Raw genomic sequence first — 21,212 nt, 5'->3', positions numbered from 1 at the left:
CCTGTGACAATGTCATAAACAGCATTAGAATGTCCGTGGTCGTACTAAATTAGCATCTGTGAGCACCATTCCACGCGAGCCCACTTCTGCTCTGTTGTTAGTTCATAAGGGATCTAACGAAAACAAAGTTTTTTTTTAACTTTCAATTCTTCGTGTAAAATTTTCTGAATTTGGCTCGTACCAATCCCCAATAGTCCTCGAACTGTCTCATAGGTAATCCGCGGATTTTCTTCAATTAGCCGCTTAAAAGTAGCCTCATTATTTTCGTTGACGGCAGTTGAAGGGCGCCCTTCACGAAATTCGTCATGTAGAAAAACCCGATCTCTTTCAAATTCAGAAAACCATCGCCTCACGGTGCTCAAGCAAGGTTCTTCTCTTCCAAAAGCATTTTGAAGACGAGCGGCATAGGCTTGCGGGGAGAGGGAACTTTTAAAATCATAAAAAATCATCGCTCTAAAATGTTTTCGACTTAATTCCATTTTTGTTGCGCACGTAGAACTTTGATGCGTGATAAAAAACAATTGACAAATGATTTCCCGCAAATTGTTTTTTTTTATTACTAAGAATGTTGCAACGTTTCAAAAAATATAACGTTCGAAATTCAAATAGTTCCGATTAGCTAGAAGTGCAAAACTTTTAGCACTGTCTTTTAGTGTGCCCCATTTATATATTAAATCTTATTCAAATGTTTTTAAGATATATTAAATCTTGTTTTGTTGATCGTGTTATTAAATACTGAACAAAACGTTTTCTGAATTGTTAAAATCTTCTACAAAGAACTTTTGTAACACAATGTGGAAGTTTCTAGAACTTTTAAGATCTCTGCCCGTTCAAACATTTATATAGTTCTCCTTAGAAAGTGTACTGTTATTTTACAAAGTTCAGACAATGGTATAATATATGTGTATATATATAGCTTGTTTGGGATATTGTTTTCTATGGTGATCTTAAAGCTCATTATTTTGACATTGTGAAATTAAAATAAAAATTTACAAAAAAATCAACCAACTTCAAAAACACTATTTCGAAACAGTAGATATAATATGGACTAGTTATAAAATTAATTGCGTATTTTTATACAATCTACTTAATTACTGTAATTCTAGTTACGATTATTGTTATTTTTGGAATCGGTGTACTCCCGCCGCGGCCCCGCTCTCGCCTCTCGCCACCTCTCATCTCGCGTGCGACTCAAGCACATCTCACCTATAACTATGTATATATATGAAGTTACAAACCTACCTTGGCTAACATCGACTCCAAGATTGCAATGCAATGGGACCACATGGGAAGCACCATGTTTCAAATAAAAAAAAGAATTATCAAAATCGACGATTTGAGAACCTCCTCCTTTTTTGACGTCGGTTAAAAATAATAGTACACAATTGATACATTACGGAAGTTCTAATTAGTCTGGGAGACGATAATACTTGCGTTCACAGATGAGGTTTCGTCATTTGGATTGGAATTCCATAGACCATAGAGCATACCTGGGATGTTCTAAAACGACGAATGACATTAGTGCAGCCGGTTCCGCAAAACATCGGAGAACTAAAGAGTATCATTACCGCGGAGTTGGAACGTATTCCGCAATAAAACATTAAGGACAATTATTGTAATTAAGGCAGGAAGTGTCTGACCAGTCTGACCAGAGGATCAGCAAAAAGATTCCTTTTGTTTGTTTTAAGTTTATTTTATACAAAAATTTAGGTCTTTTATTGAGGCATTGAGGCAGTCTGAAGTCTGCTGGGTTACCTAGTTGTGAAATAAACATTAACGCGTCATTTTTGCAAGAATGCGGCGCCATCAAAGAGGTTTGCCCGCAACCTGAGGAGACTACACAGTGACGAAATAGGTAAAATAGTAGGTGTTGTCATCGGTCACGGTTAACTAAGCATCTATTTTAATAAAGGCTTAACAGACAGCACTATGTGCATAGGATGCACTGTGGCAAAAGAAACGCCAGTTCAAACATGTTCATGGGATGCAGGAGTATAAATAAAGGGCACAAATCCTCTGATTTCCAGCATCGCTCCCAGATGCCTGCAGAAATTTTAAAAGACTACTAGACTTCTGGGACGATCTGGGCTGGTTGGAGTAAGAAGACGAATGGCCCAATCAAAAGGTTAAGTTTGTAAGTAGTCCAGCTAAACTAAAGAACTAGCTAACTCATTTTCGTAAGTGTGTAAATGAGAAAAAATTTGGTGACCAATGTAAAGTTTCTTGTGTATGTAACTGAATATTTTGTTACACAATACGATGAAATTATATTACAAACTGTTGTTTTGCCATATAAATTATTTTTAGAGTTAGGCCGTTTCTTGGACATTGCAACATTGAAATAAAAAAACAAAGATTTTTACTTAAATAAACGTAGCCTAAGTTACTCCTAATTACATCTGCTACCTGGCAATAAAAGTCCCGTCAAAATCAGTCCAGCGATTTCAGATAATAGCCGGAACAAACAGACAGACAAAAATTGTAATAAATGTTATTTTGGTGTATATATATTCATATACATGTAGTAAAAAACGGTTATTTCAATATTACAAAAAGACACTCCAATTTTATTTATATGTATAGATGACGCTCTGTAAGGTTGTAGTGCCTTTTGTAATCAATCTTACACAGAAGAATAAAAAAAATATTTCGATTATGTTTATATCTCAAATAACATATACGTCACATCTCCGCTTATGCAAGTATATATAGATCACTTAGGCCGTAGATCTATTCACTATAAAAAGAGGTAATGATGTGAAAATGAATTACTACCAGTCCGTTTGGAAACTGTTACCTTTTCCTTGTTCACGTATATCTTTGAGTTTTTGCAGTATTTGCTCAGCATATTTCTACAAGCAAAACTACCCTATTATTATGAAAACGTAAGGTGTGTTATGGATAATTGGTTCTTGCAGATTCTGTTACTGAAATCTAATATATAAAATTCTCGTGTCATTGTGTTAAACATTGAACTCCTCCGAAACGGCTTGACCGATTCTCATGAAATTTTGAGTGCATATTGGGTAGGTCTGAGAATCGGACAACATATATTTTTCATCCCCCTAAATGTTAAGGATTTTTTTTTAATTATTTGACATTCTTTTTTTGAAATTATTTAATTGATTATGAATCAGCATTAAAAAATACATACAATTTTAAATTTTCACTCATCTACGATCAACAGTTACTTTTGTATCGCGATTTTAATATCGGCAATACAACGTTTGCTGGATCAGCTAGTATCTCTAAATAAGTATAAAAAAATATACAATAAATTCTTAAGAACATTATTATTTATTTATTTATAAAACTTATTACACATTATATTAACACAAATGCACATTCACATGCCCTCTTACTCACACAAACGCACACACACACACACCCACACCTTATTAGTGTAATACCTACTTAGTGATTATAGATATGAAAGAGCGGGACCTTCTGACACAGGTTTTGTCACCTAAACGAAGGTCCCAACTAATTATATCATTTAAAATAACTTTTGGTACCAATAATTTTTTTTTGATATTTGAAGTATGCCACCAAGTGCTGGAATAATTTACCACCTCCGCTACGGGGTTTATACACAGTCTCAAATTTTAGGAAAAAATTCAAAAAATACATATTAATGACCAATACCTCCCTACATCTCTCGCCTTGGTGAGCACTGTTTAAATTTCATTGTATTATATAAAACACCTACTCGTATTTAAAATTTTTTTCTTCCTTATATATTTACAAACATACGTTTTTATTATTTTTGTAATTGTCATTGTTTATTTTTGTGCAATATTTATTTTAGTACCACATTTATATTTTGCTTTTAAAATATGTCAGTTCAGCTCCAAACTTCACACATTGGGGTCACTGAAAATCAGTGTTGTGCTCATAGTGTGGACACAACTATAACTGAGTGGACTCCAGTTTTGGAAGACCACTGCCACATCAAGTTTTGCTTTTGTTTCTTTTGTATTAAGTAAGTTAAGTATTAGATTAAGCATATATTTTGTTCTCATTAACTTTTTTGTGTGAATGTGTCAGTTTTTTTTTATGGAATAGGAGGACAAACGAGCGTACGGGTCACCTGGTGTTAAGTGATCACCGACGCCCACATTCTCTTGCAACACCAGAGGAATCACAAGATCGTTGCCGGCCTTGTGTCAGTTTTTCTTCTAAAATAAATTCATTTTCATTTTCAAGTATGGCAGGACCATACAGACATCATGGGAATGTTATAAAATCTGTATGGATAACAAACCATAACCTACATACACAAAGATATCACTCCGCATGTTGTTGCTGATGTAAAGATGGACGAGTTACTTGGTTATTATAGACCATGTAAAATATAAAAATCTAGCAAGTTTTTTATTTATAAAAATAAGGGACGAGGCAAGCAGGACGTTCAGCTGATGGTGATTGATACGCCCTGCCTATTACAATTAGTGACACTCAGGATTCTTGGAAATCCATAAAAGTTCTGAGCGGCACTACAAATTGCGCTCGTCACTATAAGCAAGATGTTAAGTTTCATTTGCCCAGTAATTTCACTAGCTACGGAGCCCTACAGACCGAAACACAGTAATGCTTACACATTACTGCTTCACGGCAGAAATAGGCGCCATTGTCGTACCCGTAATCTAGCCGGCATCCTGTGCGAAAGGAGCCTCCCACTGAGAGAAGTCAAGTAAGAAGTGCTAAGTTTATCAACTTCCATCAAGTTTACTTCTCTACCGTAGATGTCGATAAACGCGAGATGAGTAGTTGGTTACATCACTTATTGGCATACAAAAGAATATTTACAATCAAAATTATTTTTATTGCAACCCAAGTGGAAACGTGAACTGGTGCAAATCCTCGACGAACTAGTAAGGGCTTTTTTAATCATTCGTTTATCTACCAACATCAGCGGTTGAATGAATCTTGCCGTTTTTTATTTTGGATAGATGTGGTATGAGAAAATCATGCAATAAGGCTATATATACATTGTTTGTGGTTGAATTGTTGAGACTGATAGTGATACGTTTCAGCCACTGACCTATACAAATACCACTCGACAGGCTGTTCCATATGTTTGACAGCAAATTTTTGTGCCTATTTGAAGCGCCACTCGCGAGTGTCCTGAGAACTAATATGACGGCTGCGAAGGAACGTACAATACTCTGAAGTATTTTTGCATTTTGAATTAATTTCGTTTTCCGTGATATTTATACTTCAAGAATCAACGTAATAAAGTACACATTTTTTTGTAAATAATTTCCCACCATCTTTCGATGTTTGCTGAGTTTGTCATCACTAGTTTTAGTACCGCAGACTCTCACTACATGGCCAACAGCGCCAAAATGATGACTATCAAACAGGCACAAAAGCACATTGACAGCCGCCAGTCCAGTGGTATATACACTGGCCTGCAAAAGTAAGTATCACACTTTTCAAATTATTTTTTTTTCTTAACTATAGAAGGTAGAGATTTAAGATTAAAATCGTTTTGTTGCAAATTTTATAGGCTTTAATTCTTAGAAACTAAAATTATACATTAGTAACATTTTTAACTTAAAAAAGATAAAACAATGAAAATAGACATTTTTAGTTTAGTGTAAAAAAAATCAATATTATTTAACAAATGTTATTTAATTCTTAATAACTGGTATTGGCTCCTCGAGCTCTGATTACAGCTTTGAGCCGGTTTGGCATACTGAACACTAGGTTTTGGAGCCGATGTTGGGGAATATTCTCCCATTCTTCTACCAGGGCCTGCTTTAGTGCCCTGAGGGTAGTAGGTGGTGGTCTGCGATTTCTGACTAGCCTCCCAAGCTCATCCCAGGCGTGTTCAATCGGGTTGAGATCAGGACTTCTTGATGGCCAAGCCATCACGCTGATACCGACCTCCTGAATATACTCTTGTACTATATGAGCCGTGTGTTGCCGGGCATTATCATGCATCAGCATCGATCCATCACCCATATTTGCTAAATACGGCCCTGCATACTCATTGAGAATCTCTTGAGCATATCTTTGCCCAGTGAGGGTGCCATTTTCTATGGCTACTAGCTCTGTGCAACCTTCTGAAGATATGCCAGCCCAAACATGTACACAGCCTCCACCGTATTGGACTCTTTCTGAGATGCAGGCTTGAAGGTATCGCTCACCAGGTCGCCTGTAAACACTTCGCCTTGCATCAGAAGTGTAAAGGGAGAATCGAGACTCATCTGCAAACAAAATTCTTGTCCATTCTTCTTCATCCCACTGCATGTGTTCACGGGCGTATTGCAGTCTCGCTACTCGATGCTGTCTCTCGAGTTTTGGGCCACTCGCTGGTCTTCGGGGTTTAAAATTTGCTTAAGCAAGTCTTCTTCTCACTGTTCTGTCACTAATGTGGACTACATTCACTCCGGGTCTGAAGTAGCTGTTGCTGGACTTCAACTGCATTTTGGTGGCGATTTCTTAACACAGTGGAAATAATATAACGATCTTCTCGGGCACTGGTACACCTGGGTCTGCCATTACAAGGTCTCCTCAGATGGTGTCCAGTCTCTTCGTACCTTCGCTTTACCTTCTGGACCATTCGTACCGTCACACCCACCATTCTTGCAGTGCGACGCATACATCAGTATGCAAGGCATCAGCCTAGTTCCAGAAAAGCCATGATCCTAGCACATTCTTCAACTGAAAGAGGCATGATAAATAAATGTTATGTGCTTTTTAGCATAAATTTTTAAAACAAGACCCATCGATCTTGAAAAAAATTTAAAACAGAAAGAAAAATGTGAATGGTAAAATTGTAATTCGGAAACGTCCACTTTGAAAAAGGAATGGTTTTGTTTTTGAAGTTTTTTTTCAGCCCATTCTTAAAAGAAGGTTACCGACTATAAAGTTTTTATGTACAAAAAAATTCTCTTTGGAGTCCTTTTTATTTCGAAAGTATATCTTGTGATCTTAAAACGTTATCCCAATTTTAAAAGTGTGATACTTACTTTTGAAGGCCAGTGTAGCAGTATAGAGTAGTATCCAGGACTGCTTGAGCGATAGCTTCTTCCGAAGATAGATATTCCCTGCAAAGATATTCATCGGTGATACCTACAGCATGCAGGCCTGTGTTCAAAAGTTTCACTAGTTTCTCTTTTAGCTATGGAAGGGCATCCTTTGTCTGGCAACAACTTACTTTTTGCGTCCATCCTGTTTCTAATGCGCCATATTTTGCAACTTTGACCAAGTTGTTACATATTGAAATCTATATATATAAAAGAGAATGTATGTTTGTATGTTCCCTAATAACACCTAAACTATTCGAACGATCTCAATGAAATCTTTTGTAATAGATTCGTTGAAGCTCAAGGAAGGTTTACATATATAATATATATGGCAAAACAACGTTTGCCAGGTCAGCTAGTAGAAATATATTTATTTACCATAGAAAGTGAAAATAACATAACAGATTGCAACAACACATGGTTAACATCATGAAGTTACATTAATTCGTTAAGGAGCTTTGACGCCGAAGCTCCCAGCCTACTTTATATAATATTATACAATTTTAGGTGTCCTACGCAGAACCAGAAAAAAACTATGCATCATTATCCTCTATATAACCTATATAATCTACTATACTATACTTAGTCAGGCCATAAATACTGTTACAATTAAAAATAAATAAAATATTACATTTGAATTTGGAATCTGTCATTTTTATATGATTGTTCATTTAGTTTTCTCATTTCGGCGCGCCCTGATAATTAGGAGTCCCTAAAACAATCCGTACGATTGACAGTGAAGAATTTTCCCATGGAAAGAGTGCGTTCTTCTATTGATAACTAGCCTCAACGTTAACGTTTTTATATTTTAAATTGTTTTATATTTATGTAATAATATTAATTGCAATAGAAATTAGTATTTTTCTTTGTTTCGGTATTTATAGCAAGACTAGGTAGTATCCCTTCTTTGTCAAAGAAGATTTAATTTATTTCTTGAATTTGTGCTTATCGAATCCTAGTATACTGTCGGGTATTTTATTGTAAAATTGAATACCAAGAAAGAGCCCTTAACTCTTACTTATCAAACGGCACGTACAGTTTATTCACCGTTCTTGAATTGAATAAAATGGATGAATTCAAACTACAATTCTTCTTGAATTCAGTAATATTTTTTCTTGCCAAAAGGATACCATTGGGATAAATCCTATGGGTACCATTCAAGATCCCAGCCTAGATTGTTGTAGTTTCTTGATTTAAAAGATTGGCAATGAGTTTCTTGCTACTTCTTCTCATAAGCTCAACCCTTTACGAAGTAGCGGTAGATTCAATAATCAAATCATTTCATTGACCTTCATGATTAAAGTGGTTTTGATTTGATTTAAACGGCCACCTTAGATGATGGTGATCATTCTCCATCAAAATTCTATCCCACATAAAAACGTTCTAAACATAATATCAAAACAAAGCCTCAACTACGTTCATAATTACTTTAAAAGACACCGCCCAACATAAAACCTATTAAACTAAAATTAATCGACATTCCCACAATAAAGGCATTCTAAATACTTATTTATCTGCACCTTAGATCTCGCTTTATTTAAATAAGCTACACAGAAACAGAAGCTTTAATTAAGTAAGCTGGCTTTAATTACAACAAAGCTCGGTAGCAGCGGTCGGTATCAATTTCAACAACGATTTAAAGTTTTACTTACAAAATAATTACCTTAATGTTATTTGAAAGTTAATTCAAGAAAAGCAATAGTATGTTATGATTTTTTTAGGGAGCCGAGGATTTCCATTTTTTTACACTGTATCTGTAAGACAGCTTTTTCCATGACAATAACGAGACAAGCAGGACGTTCGGCTGATGGTAATTGATAGGTCGTCCCCAATACAATGCTGTGCCGCTCAGGAGTCTTGAAAAACCTAAATATTCTGAGCGGCACTGCTATTGCGCTTGTCACCTTGAGACACGATGTTAAGTCTTATTTGCCCAGTAATTTCACTAGCTACGGCGCCCCTCAGACCGAAACACAATAATGCTAACACATTACTGCTTCACGGTAAAAAAAGGCACCGTTGTGGTACCTACAATCTAGCCGACTTCCTGTGCAAAGGAGCCTCCCACTGGTAAATGCTTAGTCTCTTATGCTCGCCTCTTACGACACCCTTAGGCCTAGGACTTCCCTGTTCTTTATCCCGGGGAAGCAGGCAAAGCTGAGGCAGCTGAAATTTTGAAACTTGATCTATTGATTCTAAAGTTAAAAACAAAAAATTAAAAAAAGTTTGATTTACAAAAGTACTTAAGAATAACATATCTTTTACGATAAACGTGAACACGTACTTCTTATATAATCAAAGAAATTTATAATTAAAATATGGAGTAGTTCTTCTTAGAGAATAAAGAATATAAATGATTCAAATTCAAATATTTTTTGTCATAGCAGAAAATCAAAAACTACTACCCATTCGGAGATGAATGCTTCACACCTGAGAAAAAGCAAACTCGGGCCCAAGAAACTCAGCGGTCTTTTTCTTTTTTTGCCTTATGTTACAGTAACCTTTACCACATCAACGTTCTTTAGAATCTCGTAATCCATTTGTTTTGAACATTTTCTTGAATCTTGTTGTAAAATCATAAACATCGCCCCACAAAAGACTTACTAACTCGACTTAGCCGAGTAGTAGGCATAATAACATTGTTTTTATTTCTGGTATTAACATTATGATCACGACAGGGTCTAGCTTACTTACTTATATACTTACGTGTCTATATACATAATATTATCTTATCGTTAATGATTCTTTAGAAGCTAGATTATAATTAGCAGGTCATAAGCAGATCTTCTACTTACATCCATCTATGCTATTATATAAAGTATAACATCATCAAATTAAAGATTAATTACCGCAGGAAAAGTCTATCAAATGGCATTATTACAATACAATATCTAATAACATTGTCTGACCTCATTCAAACCAGAATAATATAAACCAAGGGACAATAATCCTTATTGACGACTGGGAACCGAGCCAAAGTAGCCTGAGAACTCCATTTTTTACTCCAATCGTTTCCCTCACTGCTTTTTGAGCATTTACGATAAAATTTATTGGGTGACATCAAACCATAGACTATACTAGTAGTAATATTAGTATACCTGACAGCAAGATAATGCGAGACTAATTCTAATTTGTCAATATGTATTTTTTATTTATATCATCATCATCACCAGCCGGAAGACGTCCACAGCTGGACAAAGGCCTATATCTAATATATAAAATTCTTATGTCCAAGGGCTAAACCATTTTGTTTGAAAATTTGTGTGTACATCTGTTAGGTCTGAGAATTGGCCAAAATCTTTTTTTCATACCCCTAAATGATAAGGGTCACCCACCCTATATATATATATATTAATTTTTATGACAATTTTTTTATTTATATTTTTTTATGAATAAGCATTTAAAAATACATACAACTTAAAATTTTCACCGTTCTACGATCAACCCCTGTTTTTTAATCACGATTTTTATATTATTACTAGCTGACCCAGCAAACGTTGTATTGCCGATATTAAAATCGCGATACAAAAGTAACTGTTGATCGTAGATGGGTGAAAATTTGAAGTTGTATGTATTTTTTGTAATGCTGACTCACAATCAAACAAATTTTAAAAAAAATGTCAAAAAAATAAAAAATAAAATTTCGTGGATAAATAATAGATGTTGTCCGATTCTCAGACCTACCCAATATGCACTCAAAATTTCATGAGAATCGGTCAAGCCGTTTCGGAGGAGTTCAATGTGTAACACCATGACACGAGAAATTTATATATTAGATGTTCCATCCACAGATCCTCAGTAGGGTGGGAATCGAATACAATAATTGTAGTAGGTACGATAAATTTTCTGTACGATATATTTGGTAGGTCTGAGACTCGGTCGTCATCAATTTTTTATACCACAAAAAATTTAATTATTGTTTTTTTATAACTTTATTTATATATTTTTTTTTTTGATTTGTCAATATGTACTTTTTTTTATATGTGCGTAAGTGTAGTTCTGCTTTACTAGTTAAATATTGAAAATATTATGGAGCTAATTGCAAAAGTGGCTGACTGTTTACGACTTGTCAATAAAAATCGATTACAGTTACAATAGATTCACTTCTGAGATGTTTTTCTTTTATGGATAGTTTGTTTGTCTACAGTATATTGTACGTTAAGCATTAAACTATGAAGAAGTAGCTACAAACCGTAAGTATTAGCTCATTCGACAGGTGTTCTGTTCATAATAAAATAATTAAGAAAACAGTTGATCTAAAGGCCGTGCTAAGCACTTAAATTTTATCTAATGCGTCGTTTTTGAGCTTTTCGAGCTCAAAAAGATAGCTGTTCTATGCTCTTGAGTGAGTGAGAATTTCGGTGTAATTCCGAAAAAAAAAAACACATTTTTCGGTTTCTTCTTTCGTTCTTTCTTTCATCTCTCGCACGAGTCAACCGATGTTGACCGAATTAGAACTAGATAGGAGGTTAAAATACTTACAAACACACACACACACAGACATAGTGACACCCTCGCAAGAGTAGTCGGGGAACCTTCCTAGGACCTCAGAACGTCGAGATCCGATGAGAATTGGAATTTTGCAAAACAGGGTAAGACCAATAACTACCTTAAAATTTTTCAATTTTCTTATTGGGAAGTTAAAAAATTAATAAATAAAACAAAATCATATATCTGAATGATCCATATATTATGTGGTATCGTCCCCACAATCACTCTTCGGAAGACCAGCGCTGATCAAATAACCTGTGGGTATGATCAGTCCTGCATGTTGATGTAAATTAATAATTAAGTTTACTTGTATACTAGGTTTAAGTTGCAGAATAAATGATTTCTTTCTTTCTTTCTTTCTTTCTTGCGGGCGTTTCATGAAATCCGTTCTCAGCTGACCTCTACTCGACGAAACGAATATTCCTACTAAATTTCAAGTCTCTATAGATGGTAATCTCGGTAAATATGTACATAGCTTATTATAGTCTTAGATAATTTATACGACTAGATAGTATCTTGCTGTTAGACAACCAATGAAAACAGGCCAGGAATTTTATTTTAGTGTGCGTGACAATTAGCTAAGTCATATACTCGCGATTTGTATGACACTGTGTTAGTGTGCGTGAATTGCTCAAAATAGAGGTTAGTTCTAAACTCAATTTTTTCCACAGGTGTCATAGTCTATCTAGGCGTATAAATGATCTTAGGTATTATTTCATTGAAAATTGTTTTTACTTGAAACTGCCAAAACTTGCAATATCGAGATTATTTTAAATATATTTTGTTTAAAATGAAAAACAAAACAAGAAATATCCAAACAGGCTTGGCAGCACTGCGGAGAATTGACGTTTTGACAGAACGTTTGGCTTGAATATCCGCGAATTTATATAAATTTTTTTTTCCTCTAGAGAACATAATAATATACTTATTATAGTGTTGCCCACTTGCATTACAATCTAGCCTTAACTTAGACTAATAACTTAAACTGCTTGATAGATTAAACTAAAGAATGTGTCCATTAACACATTTCTTAATGTCTCTATTAATAGGAAGTCACTTTGTACATGTGTATTTTATAATATCAATATTATTATATTATATTAAACTAATTCACTAGCACTACACTAACTCAAATGATTTTGTTCGTTTTAGTCTTCTTACTATATCAGTGTTGTCAAGGAGCTGGATTGCCTTAAGAGTCCTATTACGAATCGTCAACGCTCGCTTACAGTGTCCGAGCGCTAGTGTTCGTTTGCAATACACGAAATTACGTTGGTGTGCGAAGTTTTATATAATATTACTTTATTTGATAAAATTGTGTTTATTTGGAATATAATAGACGCTGAATCAAGACATTTATGGCTTAAATTAGGTTTTCTCAGGGAATTTAAAGAAATTCTAGAACTCCAATAAACAAGTAAAACATTCAACTTATCATATAGTAATTATAGTTTTTATGAGAATTAAATGTTACAATGTGAATTAGAGCTTTAAAGTTCCATCGGCGGCGGTTTTTTTTGCAAACTGAGTTTGCAAAAAGTTTTTAAAATATTTATAGTAGATTACATGAAAAGAAAAATGAAAATGTGGAACTCCAACTTACAAGAGGAAGAATTGTATTAGCGTTATTCATAATCATATTATTAAAATATCTTACTGCTGCTGAGAATTACAGCGTCAAAAATCATGAATTTGCATAAAAAATGTAATAGGACTCTTAACGTTCACGTGATGGTGAAGTCTATGTGTCTGTGTTGATGAGCTTCAGTGTATGTTTGTATTATTTTGTCAACGAACTCGATGTTAAGGTCCCGAAGGAGATCGCTATTTCGAATGTACCAAGGTGCGTTCACAATTTCCCTTAATACTTTATTCTGGAAGCGTTGTATGATTTGAATATTTGTTTGTTCGGTCCAACCTCATACCTGGATCCCATAACTGGAGTCCATACAGGCATAAGAACCTGCTTGTACAATAACCCCCTTATTCATAATAGTCTGCTAACTTAAAGCATTGCTAATAATTCTCACTCTGCCTTTTTCTATTGACCTAAGACAGAATGAAAATTACACTCTGTAGCAGCTGTTATAAGTTAGCGGACCATTATGAATGAGGGGGTAAAACTTTATATGTTCTGAGTTATATCATGTAACCTGATTGTAACTTATAAACGGGGCTGACACACGACGGGATCAGACATCAATATATTTAAATGAGCAGTAATTCATGTACATAATATTACGTAGCTGTACTCGCTTTTACATCTGAATAGACTTAAATGTAAACATAACTCGTAATGTAAACATAAGATTAAACATACACGATGGCTTTGCTTATCCGATAGTAATGAACACTTATATATTCATTAATATTTTTTAAAGTGACATTCCTCATTTCTGGGATTAAATATACGAATTCAATTTATGCCGAAATTTGAGAGCCACAACCTGATAGTTGAACAAGGCACGCCAGGATTTACGGGCGATGCGTCAATAGGACGGTTCGCTGTTACCAGTGGGAGGTTCCTTTGCACAGGATGCCGGCTAGATTATGGGACCAGTAGTGGGAGGTTCCTTTGCACAGCAAACCGGCTAGATTATGGGTACCACAACGGCACCTATTTCTGCCGTGAAGCAGTAATGATAAGCATTACCGTGTTTCGGTCTGAAGGGCGCGAACTTGTCTCAAGGTGACGAGCGCAATTATAGTGCCGCTGAGAATTTTTGGGTTTTTCAATAATCCTGACCGGCACTGCATTGTAAAACTAACAAACTAACGAATGTATTAGATATTTTAAATAATTAAGGACGTTTATTTAATCATTTGTAAGTATGTATGTAACATACCTCACACATTTTCTTCCACATGGCTCGATAATGTTAGTAAGTATAAAAATTAATTACCATAACCAAATACAAACTTTACAAGAATATAATAAAATACCAATTATTAGTGCATAAATTGAAAGCAAAAAGCATTCGAGTTTAATATTTTGGATGTAAGTACTTACAAGCAATGTGAGTAATGTGAATAAAAAAAAAATCTTCACTACTTATACTTAATACTTTAAATCATAGTTACCCGCGACTTCGTCCGCGTACACACATGAGTAAGCACGTAGTACTTATTAAAATCTTTATTTCTTAAAACTTTATTAACTTTATATGGTATCGTCACATTTTATCAATCAATTTATATAAAAATAATCTGATAGATGTCAGTAATCTACCAACTATAGTTACCTAAAAATTAGTTGATTATTTACCTCGTGAGAAAGTTGGAGAGATATTAAAATTCTTATTAGTTATTCATTTTATACTATACTTTCAATTTGATTTCTGAACGACGGGGGGGGGGGATACATGAAAGGAAAAATGAAATTGTTGTTTTTTGACTTCCACAAATAATTCAAGAACAAAATTAGCCAAATCGGTCCAGCCGTTCTCGAGTTTTAGCGAGACTAACGAACAGCAATATATAATGTTTATATATGTACTCAAGTTCAATTCATACTTAACTGTGTCTCTTGACTGTTTTCAGTTTATATATTTTTAACATTCTGACAGTGAACTTTCAAACTAAAATAAATTATTTTTAAGCGTTGCGGCTAACACTGTTCTGCTACAATACCGATCAAGTTATCGCTATTCGGTCCACATAGCCACCGAAACGAAAAGCAGGGCATTGAATTAAATGATTCTATTTACGGGAGAATGTGTTCGATTGAATAGTTTTTACTGTTTGAAATGCAGCCGTTTGAGGCTTTAGTTTGTGCCAGTAATCTTTTTTATGAATAAAATTTGTTTGCAAATTGTTGTGGCTGTAAATATCAGCTAGTAGTCGATGGATTGACTTTAGATTAAATTTTGCATTTTAACGCGGTATTTCAAGGAGATGGTTTGTCCACGTTTTTGTTACTCAGTGCTAAGTGGACAGCATTATGGCAATACACATAGATATAAGACACTTAACGGCCTTACAAATAAAATTGGCATAAAATTATATCTGAGCATAATCCAAGAATATGCAAAATGTTTACAAATAGACATTTGCCTATGATTGATGTATTTTGACGTTTAACGTTTCCCGCGTTTATTTGCAAGGCTGATTGACATTTGGGAAACTTCAGAATTATCATTGTATTGACATTGTTGTCAGAGATATAGTCAACATTTTGCATATTCTTGGTTTGTTCTCAGGTATAACTTTATACCAAGTTTATTTGTAGGGCCGTAAGATTATATTATTCGTACTATGGCATTTTGCTACAACTTGCCGACAGATAGCATTGAACCATATCAATTTATTTATTGAATTGAAAACTCTATCAGACACGTTGGGGACTTAAGGTGGGAAAGCACTGAACCGTCACGGGTTCTCTAAAAATGATATGTCACATTGTGCGTAAGAGATTTTAAACACCTCTACGAATATATATTTTTTATTAATATTCGTTTTTTATGTTTTTACAGAATTTTAATAATCGTAGAGGTAAACAACGTATTGGTGTTATCTTTCACGCACAACCCACTTGTATATTGCCGAGCCATGTCACCTATACCGCGTTCATTGGCATCTTTCAACGCTCTCTTGGACAAGAATGCTCAATGGAATCCATTCAATGATGGTTGGACTTCCCTAGTTTCTGAAATACTAAGGTACGCAGAGAGCATTGAAATTGTATAATTAATTCAATTATTCTTTAATATTCCTTTTTTGTTTATAATTTTTCCTTTTTTGTGTTTCGTCTAATTAGTGTAAGTGGCACTGCCTTACTAATTGGACTATAAGTACTTTGAATATCTTCGCAGGTATTTAAAAATTCTCTCACCATGTTTTCCTTCAGTGTCAATGGTATAAAAGCAAATATGAATTCAGGAAACCGAAAACATATAGATAGGTTGTGGACGGCGATCGAATCAGCCCCCTGCAAGTGGAACATAACTACACTAACCTTTGCGATGGACCTTTGATAATTAACTTAGTTGTATAATACTGATAAAACAACAATTTAGGATATCATCCCCACCATCTGGATGTGTGGCGGTCCTCCACAGTGCGGTTATCAAGGACCTTTCTTCCACGTTCTACAAAGCTGTGGAATGAGCTTCCTTGTGCGGTGTTTCCGGGACGATACGACATGGTTACCTTAAAAAAAAGCGCGTACACCTTCCTTAAAGGATGGCAATGCTGTGTTGCAAGAGAATGCGGCGGAGATCACTTAACACCAGGTACGCTCGTTTGTCCTCCTATTCCATAAAAAAAATAAAAAAAAAAAGAAAAAAAAAATCTCACGACACAATAGAAGATGAGCACAACTACGTCATGATATAATATCCATCATATCAGAGAAACAAATTTGCAGTTTTAATTTACATTTAGTTTTTTGACTTCTAATGCATTACTTTTAACCCTATAATGGTCGCGCGGATGACATATGTCATTCAAGCTGATTTAACTGGCGGGATTTTTTGTTTTTTATATGGAAACACTTAGGTGGCGCTGAGTTAAGTAATGTCTATGGTACGCTTTGTGATGTCAGTAACGGCCGTGTGCTTGAGTGACTTTGATGTGTCAGGAAAAGTTCGAAATTGTGGGTGGAGGACGAACAAAATCCGCACGACTGCTTACGTGAGTATTTTTAACTATATTTTTTCAATATTATAATTGTTCTATTTTATATTTATAGCAACCTTAGTAATAAATATTATCCAAGATTATGAAATAACCTATTCTTCATACTTCTATTCTATGTAATTGTTATTTTTTTCTATTTTAGACCCGATACTGGCACCAAGAACGGGTATCGGAAGATAGAAGACGGGTAGATGAATACGTGGTAGAGGGGTACTTCTTGTTCAGGTAACGAAAATTCTGATCACATTGAAGTCCAGATCATAAATTCGGGCACAGAATATGACGACGATGATGATTTAGATCAGATGTAAGCCCTGCACATGATGTTTCAGATTATGAGGATTTACCAATTTCAAATTTATTCTGCTTCAAGGTGTTCATAATGCTAAATTGCTACAATAACGACTTTGCTTTTGCCCTTATGATGCGTCAACATAATATTGTTCGTGTTCGACGGAGGCCTCAACAAGAAGCATAATCAAAGATTACTACACCAATAGATTCTATGTCCCTCTTTCTAGATGATGGTATTATTTCTAAGATTACTAGTTCTACAAATAAACTCATACTGATTGAGCAAAGTCAATATTCCGTGAAAGACCTTTTGGGAAATCCATTAGAAGAACAACCACCAGAAAGTAGCAAGTACCCAACGTGAAGGCGCGCGTGGTAGCTGTTTTTTATGCGGAAGAAAACGCAATAAAACCACACGTATATCTTGCCAAGCATGCGGTTAATTTTGCCAAAATCATTGCAAGTATATTTGTGCAATAGCTGTAAGTAATTTCTTATCTAATATAAGACATAATATTTAGGCAAAAATTTATTTCAGTTCCAAATAATTTATAAGGACTTGGTTCTTAAACCTATTTTGTTAAGAAAAATATTTTTTATTACATTTTTGTTGTATACTGTAAGTAATTAAGTTTTCGTATATATTAAATAAATAAATACAATCTAAATACTGATAATATTATTATAAATCGTTGAATGAAAATGAATTACAACTGTCATCCGCGCGACCTCTAATGATATGAACTTATGCGCGACCACTGTAGGGTTAAGTATATGACGTTTAAGTATTTTTGTTGTATCACTTTACATAGTATATTGTAGTTGAAATGATTTGTTTCACGATGAATCTGTAAATATTGATTTGAAAGAGTGGCTATGAGTTTCTTGCCACTTCTCATTAAGCCCAACCTTTTGCGAAGTGGCGGTAAATTTAAATAGAAAAGAAAACTTGGCATTCCCTTGACCTACAGGAATAGTGATTTTGATTTGAGTTGATTTGATAAAGGAACGGAATAGGATTCTATATATTATATGCATATCTATTAGGCAGAAGTAATAACAGGCATAAAAAGGCATTTATTTTCTGAAAACTGATTCAGATTTAGAATCAATCAATTTGATGTCATTTCTAACATTACCACCGCTTCGGACACAAATGTAGCTCTGAGAGAGGAGAAACGGCTTAAAAAGCTCTCCCAAAATGTTTTGTGCTCTTTTTATTAAAATATACAATACTGTACTGTCATTATTATTGCTATAAACTTATATAATTTATACGTCTAGATAGAGGTCTCTTGATAAACTGATAAAAACAGGCCAGGAATATTATTTTAGCGTGCATGACAAGCTACGTTACATTCGCGATTTGTATGACACTGTATTAGTGTGCGGGAATTTCTCAAAATAGAGGTTAGTTCTAAATTCTATTTTTTCTACGTTTTCACAGCTGTCATAGGATATCTAGATGTATAACGGCCGTTCCCAATACACTATCTACAGATAGAGATAAATTACTACCTTCTATTGTCAGTAAATAAGTCATTATTATCGCCTTATATTGGGACGCATGAATAGCAATTTCCATACAAACTTCTATCGCTGGTAAGAGATAGACTGAATATTGGGAACGGCCGCAAATGATCTAAGGCTATATATAAAATAATCATAATCTAGTCCCAGGCTGTCCGATCACTTAGATAATAGATTATATTGAAAAGTTTGCATCTAGATTATTGAAATGCTTGGCACTATATTTCGACCGCAATAATACTCGAAGATAATATGATGTGTTTGTGCAAATATGTAAATCGAAAATAGACTCTCGCCAAGTTTTTTAATAAAATCGGCCCATAGAGATATTCACGTAATTTTATTATTCAGTTTCAAAATGTTAAATTATGCAGTGCCGTCCTTGGACATGCGCCAAATTTTCCACGAATTGTGTACCATATACCGATCTCTATATTATTAGTACAAATGATGCTCAATAGAAATATGCCAGTTGATAGTACTTTAATTCATGAAATATTAATTAAGTTAGTCTGTGTTCGTTTTGATATTAGAACACCACAGAACACAGAAAGATATAAGAATACCTAGTTAATAGATGATCTGTGTTGACTTAGATCATTTACACGTCTAAATAGACTATGACAGCTGTGACTTCAAAAAAATTGAGTTTAGAGGTAACCTCTATTTTGAGCAATGCACGCACACTCACAAAGTGACATACAAATCGCGAGTGTAAGACGTAGGTTGTCACGCACACTGAAGTATTAACTATTAAGCCTGGCCTGTTTTAATGGTTGTCTAGAGACTTGAGCTTGGCAAGAGACGATATCAACATGTATAGATTAACTAAGAGTGTTGATAGTATTACAAAGAACTTTTAATTTATGTATGACTAACTAATTGATTCCGACTTTACTTAGGTTTATTATGAAAGCGTCACCGCAACCCATACTCTCTGCAACACCAGAGGAATTACAGGACTATTTTCATGATGGTGTATGGTTATGTAAAAGTTTTTTCATGTGTACCCATGTCGTCGCTGATCCTTCCAGTTTGGATGGACGGGTTAGAAAATACCTTGAAAACCTTTTGGAGGAGGAGTGTGGAGGAACGCCACACATCCTGGTGGATCATATCAAAGTTTTTAGTGTAATGGTGGAATTTAGGGGTAATAATATCAATAAGTCAAATAGCTTTTCGGTTAAACTTCAACACTCGTCTAGATAAAAGACACTGAGTGCAGCGACATCTCTACGCAACGCTAAGAGATATTCACAAAATGCTCGATTCGTTGCACGCTGTCAAATACAATGCTTCATATGTGGATGGACCTGCGCTTTATACAGCGCCAACCGGCAATGTATAATACATTGCCATCCATACTACCGCAGAATTGTCTTTCGCTCTAGATTTCGAGACCTAGTATTCCAATACTAGGCGATGCATTACGGGGCGTGTTATCGAAGAGAGGTGTTACGACAGATGAATACTAAAGTGCTTGATACGAAAGCTTGAGTCTTCTGGGATTTATAACAAGGTTTATTTTCCCAATTTCGCGACCTTCTTACAATACTCGATAAAAGATAAAAGTGTCATCTGGCAACTATCGGCAAGGACCTGTATCCCCTTGAGGAAACTGGTGCTCCGCGATAAGATATCGCAATGAAGGTAACTAAGCCACTTTAAACAAACAAATGATAACCAATGAAATTGTTGAAAAAATCCGAAATACTCAGGTTTCAGCCCATACGGAAGTCTTAGATTCGTGTTCATTTAAAAAATAATACGGGTTGCACTCCAGAAGTGCCGGCAGAACTGAAAACTTGAACATTATAAAAAAAGAGTAATAACTTTATTTTCTCACCAACTACCAAAATTACAATACAGCGAAAACTTAAAAATACAGGGGATACAAAAGTTTTGGTCGTGGATCGCTGGTGCCTGTGGTAACAAAATGTCTGTGGTAACAAAATGCCTGTGGTAACAAAATACCTGTATTACTAGTCACCAGGATTCCACTTTTACACAGTGACTAAAAAGCTCTAATTATGATGCATTTTTGAATATTTTGGAATGATTAGGGAATAATATCGCACGAATTGCTTTAGTTATCAATATAAAAATACTAGCATTTATGTGGTTATACAATATTCATTTATATTACATAAAAAATTTAAAACTCCAGAACTATTTCAATAATTTGGTTGCAGCTTTGGAATCACAATGATTCAACCCCTGGTC

The 21,212-nt window shown here is 34.7% G+C and overlaps 2 protein-coding genes across 4 annotated transcripts in view; both read right to left on the bottom strand.

Annotated features, from left to right (window-relative positions):
• LOC126967144 (aldo-keto reductase AKR2E4-like) overlaps nucleotides 1-21,212 on the bottom strand; it is a 347,892-nt gene that overhangs the window by 242,631 nt on the left and 84,049 nt on the right. The gene's annotated exons all lie outside the window — the stretch shown is intronic.
• LOC126966438 (cyclic nucleotide-gated cation channel alpha-3) overlaps nucleotides 1-21,212 on the bottom strand; it is a 315,362-nt gene that overhangs the window by 283,336 nt on the left and 10,814 nt on the right. The gene's annotated exons all lie outside the window — the stretch shown is intronic.

Source organism: Leptidea sinapis, chromosome 1, assembly GCF_905404315.1.
Source record: "Leptidea sinapis chromosome 1, ilLepSina1.1, whole genome shotgun sequence".
Classification (NCBI taxonomy): Eukaryota; Metazoa; Arthropoda; class Insecta; order Lepidoptera; family Pieridae; genus Leptidea; species Leptidea sinapis.
The sequence above is the reverse complement of the archived record's forward strand: the minus strand, read 5'-3'. Positions and strand labels throughout refer to the sequence as shown.